The following is a 9,869-nucleotide window of genomic DNA, read 5'->3' on the forward strand; positions in this document are numbered from 1 at the left end:
CAGTCCAAAGACATGTAGGTCAGGTGACTCGGCCGTACTAAATTGTCCCTAAGTGTGTGTGTGTGTGTGTGTGTGGGGGGGGGGCTGTGATGGACGGGCATCCGGTCCAGGGTGTCTCCCCACCTGCCGCCCAATGGCTGCTGGGATAGGCTCCAGCATCCCCGCCACCCTGAGAGCAGGATAAGTGGCTGGGATAATGGATGGATGGAATAATGAATGGACGGCTAGTCAGTCTTGGCTTGGCGGACATGTAATAAATAACCCCCCCCCCCCAAAAAAAAACAACCCCAGAACTATGAACACAGGCTCCAAGGAAGTTATATTCAGGCTGAAACAAGGCTGAGCGTGTGGTACTGGTGGTGCAGCCATGCACCACAGCTGTGAAACAAACAGCTCAGGAGGTTGAATAATTCATTTATGTAACGTGGTTTCAGTGAGGAAGGCAAACCTATTATCACTGTGTGAATCATCTGCATTTTCTCAAACTTACAAAAAAAAGAAGATGTTTGATTAGGTGGGGGTCTTTTATTGTGAAATGTGCTTTGGCCAAATGTGGGAGATGTTTGATACTGGATTGGTTGTTCATTCATGAATACGTCATGGACTTGCAAGGACTGTGCCGCAGGCAGAAGTCCCAGATAAGAAGTTGTTGTTATGAATTATAAATCCATTATTCAGAATGAAGGTGAAAAACAAAACAAAACAAAACAAAACGGGGGAGCCAACACTGGGCTCCTCGGCTGTACCGTTTGACTTCATGTACTTGTGTGTAAAGCTACCGTAAGCTTGCTTATGGAGTCTTTATGTTTTTCCGTGTGAGCTGTGATTCCTGGAACATTACTACTTCCTGCTGGCGTAGTTAAATGAAGAAAAAAAAACCCTCTTCTGCTATTTAGATTTAGGTGTTTTAATTGTTGTAAATCTCTTGAGTAGTGTCCTGGAGAGTCAGATTGGTAATGAAAGAAAAACAAAACAGCTAAGGGTGAGATAGCTCGTCTGCCATGATTTTAATACAGTTCACCCTGCTGGCTAACATCGCTCCTCTACGTGCAGCCCTGCAGCCCCATCACAAAACCCTTTTCCCCCCCAGTTGCACCTGGCCACCCCTCCGAGCCGTCCCAGTCCCCCTCTGCCCATCCGGGGAGGGCTGCAGACTGCCACAAGCCTCCTCCCATACATGTGGAGTCGCCAGCCGCTTCGTTCCCAGACGGCATCCGGATGTGGGCCACTTCAGGCAGTGATGCGGCACTGATGGCCTTCTTCTGGTCCTGACAAGATGGATGTGAGCCTGAAGTGGCCCACACCCAGACCGCATCCGGATGTGGGCCACTTCAGGCAGTGATGCGGCACTGATGGTCTTCTTCTGGTCCTGACAAGATGGATGTGAGCCTGAAGTGGCCCACATGTGTAATAGCAAATGTGGCCCAGATATGCCAAATCAAATGTGGGCCTTTTCTGGCAAAGATGTGGTGCTCTGGGCAACATGTAGTCTGGATGTGACCCTGAAGTGGCCCGTGTGGTAAATGGTGAATATGGCCCAAATATCACAAAACAAATATGGCCACCTTTGGCAAAGATGTGGCACATGTGGCATTGCTATGGCTTGGTTCTGGCCCAGATCTGGCAAACAGGAGCGGACCGCCCAAGTGCCATGATTCCACGCGGTATGTGGGCCGGATGAAGTGTCGGGTGTGGGACGGGTCCGGGCCACAGCAATTTTGCTATCTGGGTCATCCCCCCCCCCCCGAGCTGATTTCGACTGTACGAACTAAAACAAAGTCCTGTTGGCGTGACACTAGAGTTTTGAATGTATTGAGCTTGTATTATCCTTCAGTGCCTGTTGGTGGGAAGGCTATTTGTATTTTTGATGTTGCTCCATCCTTTTCTCGGTGAACACACGTGGTGGTGTTTTTCTTTTCTTTTTCTTTTTTTTTTGTCTGGAGTTTTTTGGCATTAAGAGACTCTTGGTGCCGCTGTACAGACTGCATGTGAATATGTTGTACGCTACATTTACTACAAACATGTTGTGGTTATTGATAAGTGTAGTTGTGTGTTTAACCTACGTGGTATGAAATAACAGTGTTGGAGATGGAGTTTTGTACGAGACCTCCGGAGTCCTGTGGGCCCTGGGAGGGTGACACAGTGAGTGAGTGTGGCGACAGACGGGGGTAAAACGTGTCCAGTCTATTTGTGAAGGGCTATTCATCACACTGTCTGTAGTACCTCTGTGACCGTCTGCACAACACACACTCAGTAGAACCCGGGCCCGAACGGTCCGCTGTGAGACCTCCAGTATTTACACGTTGGTTTGGTGTCGTACCGCGTTCAGTTCTTCCAGTATTAAACTCCACAGTTCGCCGTACCAGCTCAGCTGGAAAGTGGACTTTCCTGGCTTGGGTTCAACCCCTCACGCCAAGAAACGTTGATTTGTTGTTTTCCATCCTGTGATACAGAAAATATTTATTTATTTATCATCCCCCCCCCCCCACTTCCCCCCTTTTCTCCCCCACTTTTCTCCCCAGTTGTACTTGGTCAATTGCCCCCCTCTTCCGAGCCGTCCCGGTCTCTGCTCCACCCCCTCTGCTGATCCGGGGAGGGCTGCAGACTACCACATGCCTCCTCCCATACATGTGGAGTCACCAGCCGCTTCTTTTCACCTGACAGTGAGGAGTTTCACCAGGGGGACGTAGCACGTGGGAGGATCACGCTGTTCCCCACTTCCCCCGAACAGACGCCCAGACCGACCAGAGGGGGCGCTAGTGCAGCGACCAGGACACATACCCACATCCGGCTCCCCACCCGCAGACATGGCCAATTGTGCCTGTAAGGATGCCCGACCAAGCCGGAGGCAACACGGGGATTCGAACCGGAGATCTCCGTGTTGGTGGGCAACAGAACAGACCGCTACGCCACCCAGAGACCCCGTGATAGAGAATATATTATTACGATTCTCAAAAATCATTATTACAAAGTGCTTTTAAGCAAAACACAAGCAGTAACAGTACCGATAGAAAATTAAAATGGAGGGAGGGGCGTCCGGGTAGCGTGGTGGTCTATTCCGTTGTCTACCAACACGGGGATCGCTAGTTCGAATCCCATTGTTACCTCCGGCTTGGTCGGGCGTCCCTACAGACAAAATCGGCCATGTCTGCGGGTGGGAAGCCGAATGTGGGTATGTGTCCTGGTCGCTGCACTAGCGCCTCCTCTGGTCTGCCTGTTGGGGGGGGTAGCGTGATCCTCCCACGCGCTACGTCCCCCTGGTGAAACTCCTCACTGTCAGGTGAAAAGAAGCGGCTGGTGACTCCACATGTATGGGAGGAGGCATGTGGTAGTCTGCAGCCCTCCCCGGATCAGCAGGGGGGGTGGGGCAGAGACCGGGACGGCTCGGAAAATAGGGTAATTTGCCAAGTACAATTGGGGGGGAAAGGGGGAGAAAAATCCCCCCCCCCAAAAAAAGATTGAAATAGTGAACTGAGAAGACCACGTATGTGTCTACACACGAGCTAACTTTACAGGAAGTGGAAAAAAACTCACCAAACAATTTCACCGCTATGTCACCAAGCATTACATTGGCACAGGCTCTGTAAACTTTTCCTGTGTCCTGGAACATCGAGGCATTCGAACCCGGATAGCCCAGACCACGGGCGACGGTGCTAACCAGTCAACTAAAGGGCCCGACCCATTAGCCAAGGGCTAGCGACGCTAGTCATCCGTGGTCTTTACAATATGATAAAAAGAAAGTGGTCAGATTTGTAGATATTGTATGCGGTTTTGTGCGGCGATAAAAGGACAATAAATCCAGGGAAAGGAAAAATGAAATGATAAAAGGTCAGTGTAAGAAAAGTGAAATTTAAAGAGTGTTTTCAAAGCTGAGGCAGATTTTGCATGTTTGCACTCCTTAGGAAAGTGTGTTTCATAATCTAAGGGGCCCTGATGGCAAAAGGTCTGTCCGCCCTGGGAGGAGACCAGGATTTGACTGATGAAGTTTTCGTCAAAGGATGGTACACAACCTTGTTTCCCATCGAGGTCAGCCGCCATGGTCTCCCAGCAGCATCATTGCGCTGTTTCCTGCAGAAGATGGGTTTGGAACCCAGACAGCTGAGGCAAGCCATTGGTGAGATAGCCACGGCAGCTGAGACCAGCTCAAGATGGGTGTGGTTGACGAGAGCCCGCAGTTGGAGCCCTTCTGCAGGTGAAGGCTAATTTGGTCTTTGCTGCCCCACTCAGGCGAGGCGTACAGGCTAAGGGGCGAAACGCTTGTGACCCTGAGATACCTGCTGGAGATGCAGAAGGGCTCACCGCAGTGCGAGTGCGCTAACCACCCTTCCACCAAGGAATACCACCAAGAGGGGGAAATTGTAGCATCCCAAGTGGCCCCTGCAGTTTCTGCTTGTAGCAAAGCATCTCCGATGTTTACTTCACCTTTAAGATTGTTTTCAAGGTTGAGACAGATTTTGCTGGTTTACGCTCCTTAAGAAAGTGTGTTTTATAATCAAGGGGCCCTGATGGCAAAAGGCCCTTGCTGTTAGTTAATGTGGTCCTGGGTCCTCTTAATCTGTCCCGAGGACTTCAGGCTACCTTCTGGTTGGTAAATGGTTAAATGAACTGCTAGGTATTCCAGGGCTGAACCCAAAATGTATAGGCAGCCTTTGTGAGGATGCGGGGGAGGGGGTTGATATGCTTCATTTTTTGACCTCCATAAGAATCCTACCAGTGGAGTTTTGGACAAACTGGAGGTGTACGATTAGCTTCAGGAAAAGAGCAAATTACAATAGCCTAGGTGAGAGGAAACGCATAAACACACAGCTGACTTTTTCCATCTGATTTTGAGATTGTTCTGGGGAAATGATTGCACAACTCTGCTTACCGGCTCTTGGAAGATTAGGTTTCCATCAAGTACTATCCACCAAGTACTATCCACCTGAATCTGATGCTGTTAACGTTGTTAAAGTGAGCATGCTAGTTTAAAAAGGTGGGTTTTAAGAGCAGTTTTGAATTCTGTAATGGAGTCCAGTATGCTGGTGTGACAGGTAATAGAGTTCCAGAGTTTGGGTGCAGCGTAGGAGAAAGCTCTGGCACCCATTGTGCTGAGGTTGATGGCTGGTGGTGCCAATAGACCTGCTGGTGAAGACCGCAGGGGGTGAGATGGAGTGTAAGTCTGAAGGAGGTCTGTGAGTTAGGCAGGGGACAGCTTATGAAGAGCTTTGAATGTTAATAATACAATTTTAAAGTGAATCCGCTGTGACTCAGGGAGCCAGTGTAATTGAATCAGCAGGGGGAAGGCATGTTCAGTGGACTCTGAATGTATAATTCATGCTGCAGAATTCTGGACGAGTTGAAGTCTGTGAATAAGTTTGTTGTGGATGCCTGCCAAGATCACATTGCAGTAGTCAATGTGTGATGTGCCCAAAGCATTGAGTAAGACTTCTGACGAGTGTTGTGTTAAAGCAGGGCGTAGTCTGAAGATGTTTTGCAAATGGAAAAAGGCAATCTAGGAGACATTGCTTATATGACTGAAATAGAAAAGGGCACTATCTAGGATATCACCATGTCTCTCAGCCTGAGAGGAGACAGGTATGGTGGCTCCAGCATTGGGGAGTGAGCAAATATCAATTTATGAGAGTGTAGCTTTAGTGCCAATGAGGAATAGCTTAGTTTTACTACTGCTGAATTTCAGACAATTGTTAGTCATCCATATTTGTATATCATGGAGACAAGCAGTGAGCGTACCGGGGGGGGGGGTGGAAGTATAATAATATTAACAATTTCAGCCTCTTGTATCCGCGATCTCACCCTTTTGGTCACTACTCAAAGCTCATAACCATATAGGTGAGACTGAAATGAGTTTCCTCCGTAGGGTGTCTGGGCTCAGCCTTAGAGATAGGGTGAGAAGCTCGGACATCCGGAGGGAGCTCGGAGTAGAGCCGCTGCTCCTTCGTGTCGAAAGGAGCCAGTTGAGGTGATTTGGGCATCTGATTAGGATGCCTCCTGGGCGACTTCCTTTGGAGGTTTTCTGGGCATGTCCAACTGGGAGGATACCCCGGTGTAGACCCAGAACTCGCTGAAGGGACTACATGTCCAATTTGGCCTGGGAACACCTTGGGATCCCCCAGGAGGAGCTGGAGGGCGTTGCTGGGGAGAGGGACGTCAGGAGTGCCCTACCTAGCTTACTGCCACCGCGATCCGACCCTGGAGAAGTGGCTGATAATGAATGAATGAATGAATAATAATAATGATAATAATAATAATAACATTTACATAGTGATTTTCTAGACACAAGGGGATAACTCACTTCAACCAGTGTACCATATATGTATGTGTTGAAACATTAAATGATTCCTGAAGCCAAGTCAAGTCAAATCAAACTTTATTTATATAACAGTGGTTCTCAAAGTGCTGGTACCCATAACCATGGGGTTTGCGAAATTGGGCTGTATCATTAAAAAGTGCAATAGGCCCTGTGATGGCCTGGCGGCCTGTCCAGGGTGTCTCCCCACCTGCCGCCCCATGACTGTTGGGCTAGACTCCAGCATCCCTGTGACCCTGAGAGCAGGATAAGCTGTTTGGATAATGGATGGATGGATGGATAATAATCATTAAATTTATATAACCCTTTTCAGGACACCCAATGCGCTTCATGTTTGAAGGGGGTAACTCACGTCAACCACCAGCAATGTGTGGTGTGGAAGTGGGTTTAATGGACAGATAAAGCCGTGCATCATCAGCATAGCAGTGGAAATGGATACCATAGTGACAGAAGATGTTGCCAAGATGGAGGAGGTAAATAATAAACAGGAGTGGCCCCAACACTGAACCCTGTGGAGCTCCATGAGGAACTATCAAACTTTCTGGTCAGTAATTCTGAATTTGTACAAAACGTGTCCTGTCTGTAAGGTAGGAAGCAAACCATTGATACACAGTGCCCACAACTCCAATGCTAGCCAGATGAGCCATGAGGAGCTGATGGGATATAGTATCAACGGCTGCGGTGAGGTCAAGGAGGATGAGGATAGAGAGTGGACTGGAACCAGCTGCACGAAGGAGGTCATTGGTGATCTAAACCAGGGCTGTTTCTGATTGGAATTGTTCAAAGAGATTATTGTTGTCAAGGTAGATCTGGAGTTAAGATGAAACTACCCTCTCAAGGATTTTGGAGATGAATGGTAAATTGGAAATAGGCCGGTAGTTGTTTTGGTCATTAGAATCTAAATTAGATTTTTTTCAGAGTTGGTCTGATTATGTCAACCTTCAGTGAAGGGGGGACTGTACCAGTGGGCAGAGCGTTGATAATGGAGGTTATCAGGGAGATGATAGAGGGCAGGCATGTTTTAACTAAGGTTTTGGGAATTGGATCCAGGTGACATGTGGAGGTGCTAGACTTAGTAACAAGTTCAAAAATGTGATTTCAGCTGGAAGACTGAAGCCACACAGGACAGTGAATAGGGACACTTTCATGGTGCTTGCCGATAGTAATTCAGTTTGCATGATCATAGCAGAGGCGAGCGGCTCATGAATGGTACTAATTTTGGAGTTGTAAAAACTTCAATAAAGCAGAGCATTGTTCATTAGAAAGGTTACTGTTCACATTGATTTCAGGTGGATTTAGTAACTTTTTCACTGTGGAGAAGAGTGTTCTAGTGTTACCTTCAACTGTACTGATGACATTTGCACAATAGGATGTTTTAGCTGTTGAAAAAGCATTCTGTAACGGAGTATGTGATCCGAACACACTTGTTTATGAGCAGCAAGTCTAGTCTTGGTGCAAAGCCTCTCAAGGCGGCGACCTACAGCCTTTAACTGATGTAGTTCATGTGTGTACCAGGGAGCAGTATGGGCAAACGAGACGACCTGTGTTTTCAGGGGGCTAAAGTATCAAGTGCAGAAGATGAACTATCATTGTAGTAGTCCATAAGATCAGGGAGTGAGCGGTTGGGAGCAGGAATGGGGTTCGAGGTAATTAAACTGCTGAGATCGTCTGGATTAACATATCTAATGTTGCGGTATGATATGTCATGATGCACCCTTGGTTTACTGAGCCATAGGTTGGTGTTGAATAACACAGCAGAGTTCAAGTTACACAAACAGACACCAGGAAAAGGGCTTTTGTGGGAGGCTGGTACATGGGTAAATTAAAAGCAATTGTCTTATGGGCAGATAGCTGATAATCAGCTATTGCTACAGTCAGGGCAGATACCAGAGGATAGCACAAGGTCCATAGCACGGCCATTTAAATAGACGGTCCCCTTCACAGACTGGGTGATGTTAAAAGTGTCAAAGAGATTTACAAAATCGATGGAGAATGCGTTAGATGGACATATATATTAAAATGTGGGGCTATTGAGATCCCCACATATCAATATGCTGTCATAATTGGGCATAACCCGAGTGGGGGGTTTTGAAAAATCAAGGCAAGGCAAGTTTATTTGTATAGCACATTCCATACACAGATGTAATCCAAAGTGTGCTACATAAGACGTACAAAGACAATTCAAATGAAACTGATAGATTTGGGGGCACTAACAAAATGAAAGGTAAGTCACCCATGCAGATGGGTGAGGAGTTAAAGCTTGTTTTAAAAATACATCACACCCTTTCACTTCTAGCAGAAAACCTGGATCGGGGACGGAAGGAGCGATATAGTCACTTTCACTGAGCCCTGTTTCAGTCGTGATGATGTGACGTCCTGATGAGTAAGACGTGCTGGAAAGTGACCTAATATCGAGGGGACCAAACGTAACGTGACGGGACATTTTTACCATCAGCCTCCAGAGACGTGCTTGTGCAAAAACAGGAGCTGAATTTAAATTGATCTGATCAATAATGACTTGATCGTATCTCGTGCGATGGTTTTCACATCAAATACACGAAGAATGCGTAAAACCCCACCGAACTACTGTGACTACTGCCTAGCAGGTACATTACTAGCAGCGGTATTTGGAATACGAGCTGGAGGTGTATGCTGGGTGGCCCCGCGTTGAAAGTGATAGTCGATCAGATGCGGTTGTGGAATAATGAGGTTGTGAAGGTGACCTGTCTGCCATATAATCATATATGATGTTTGCTTACTTTGAACGTTGACCATGTATGGTCTCTGCCGTGTTGAACGTTGGTGTCTGTTGCCTGGACAGATGCTTAAAGCTCGCGTGTAGCAGAACAGAGGTGGTGTTGTAACGTGTCATCTCCATGTGAACTGATAAAGGCCTGTTGGGAACGGTTAGCTGATAGCGGAGGACCGTATGGGGAGCTCACTGGAGCCTAACAAGGTCTGAAGGAACGGTCCTGGAGCCTAACAAGGTCTGAAGGAACGGTCCTGGAGAATAACGAGCTGGACGACAAGGACGAGACGAGACCTGACCTATGAACTCACTGAACAATATGCAAGTTGTGCTATCCATTGGGACGACAGTCCAGCAATAAAACAAGCTACTTCCTCCAAACAGGAGTAGGGAGACTCTCTGGGTACGCACCACTGTGGCCCTGACTCGGACTTGTTTGCAATAAGCTGGACAAGCAGTTCGCGCTGCGAGGCGTAAAGGGAGTGGGCTCTGAGACCAGGGCGCACACTTAAGTGTCTGTGCTTTGTGCGTCTGTTGATGAACATAGTAAAAGGGGTGACAACACTGTAGGAGATGTTTGTCTTGTTCCTCATTTATTGTCACAGTGGAATGAAGTAACAGCCACGGCAGAGGTTGAGAGGAAGCAGGCGTGGGTACGGTCTCTTCTTTATGTTCCTGGTCCAGAACGACTCAAAGTGACCCATGAAATAGTAAAACCATGTCCAGTTGCAGTGCAGATGGTTAAAGGCCGGGGCGGGGGGTGAGGGGGGGGGGGCTGAAGAGAGACAGCTAAAACCCTCACAGTTTAGTTTA

Source organism: Lampris incognitus, chromosome 1 (assembly GCF_029633865.1).
Source record: "Lampris incognitus isolate fLamInc1 chromosome 1, fLamInc1.hap2, whole genome shotgun sequence".
Classification (NCBI taxonomy): Eukaryota; Metazoa; Chordata; class Actinopteri; order Lampriformes; family Lampridae; genus Lampris; species Lampris incognitus.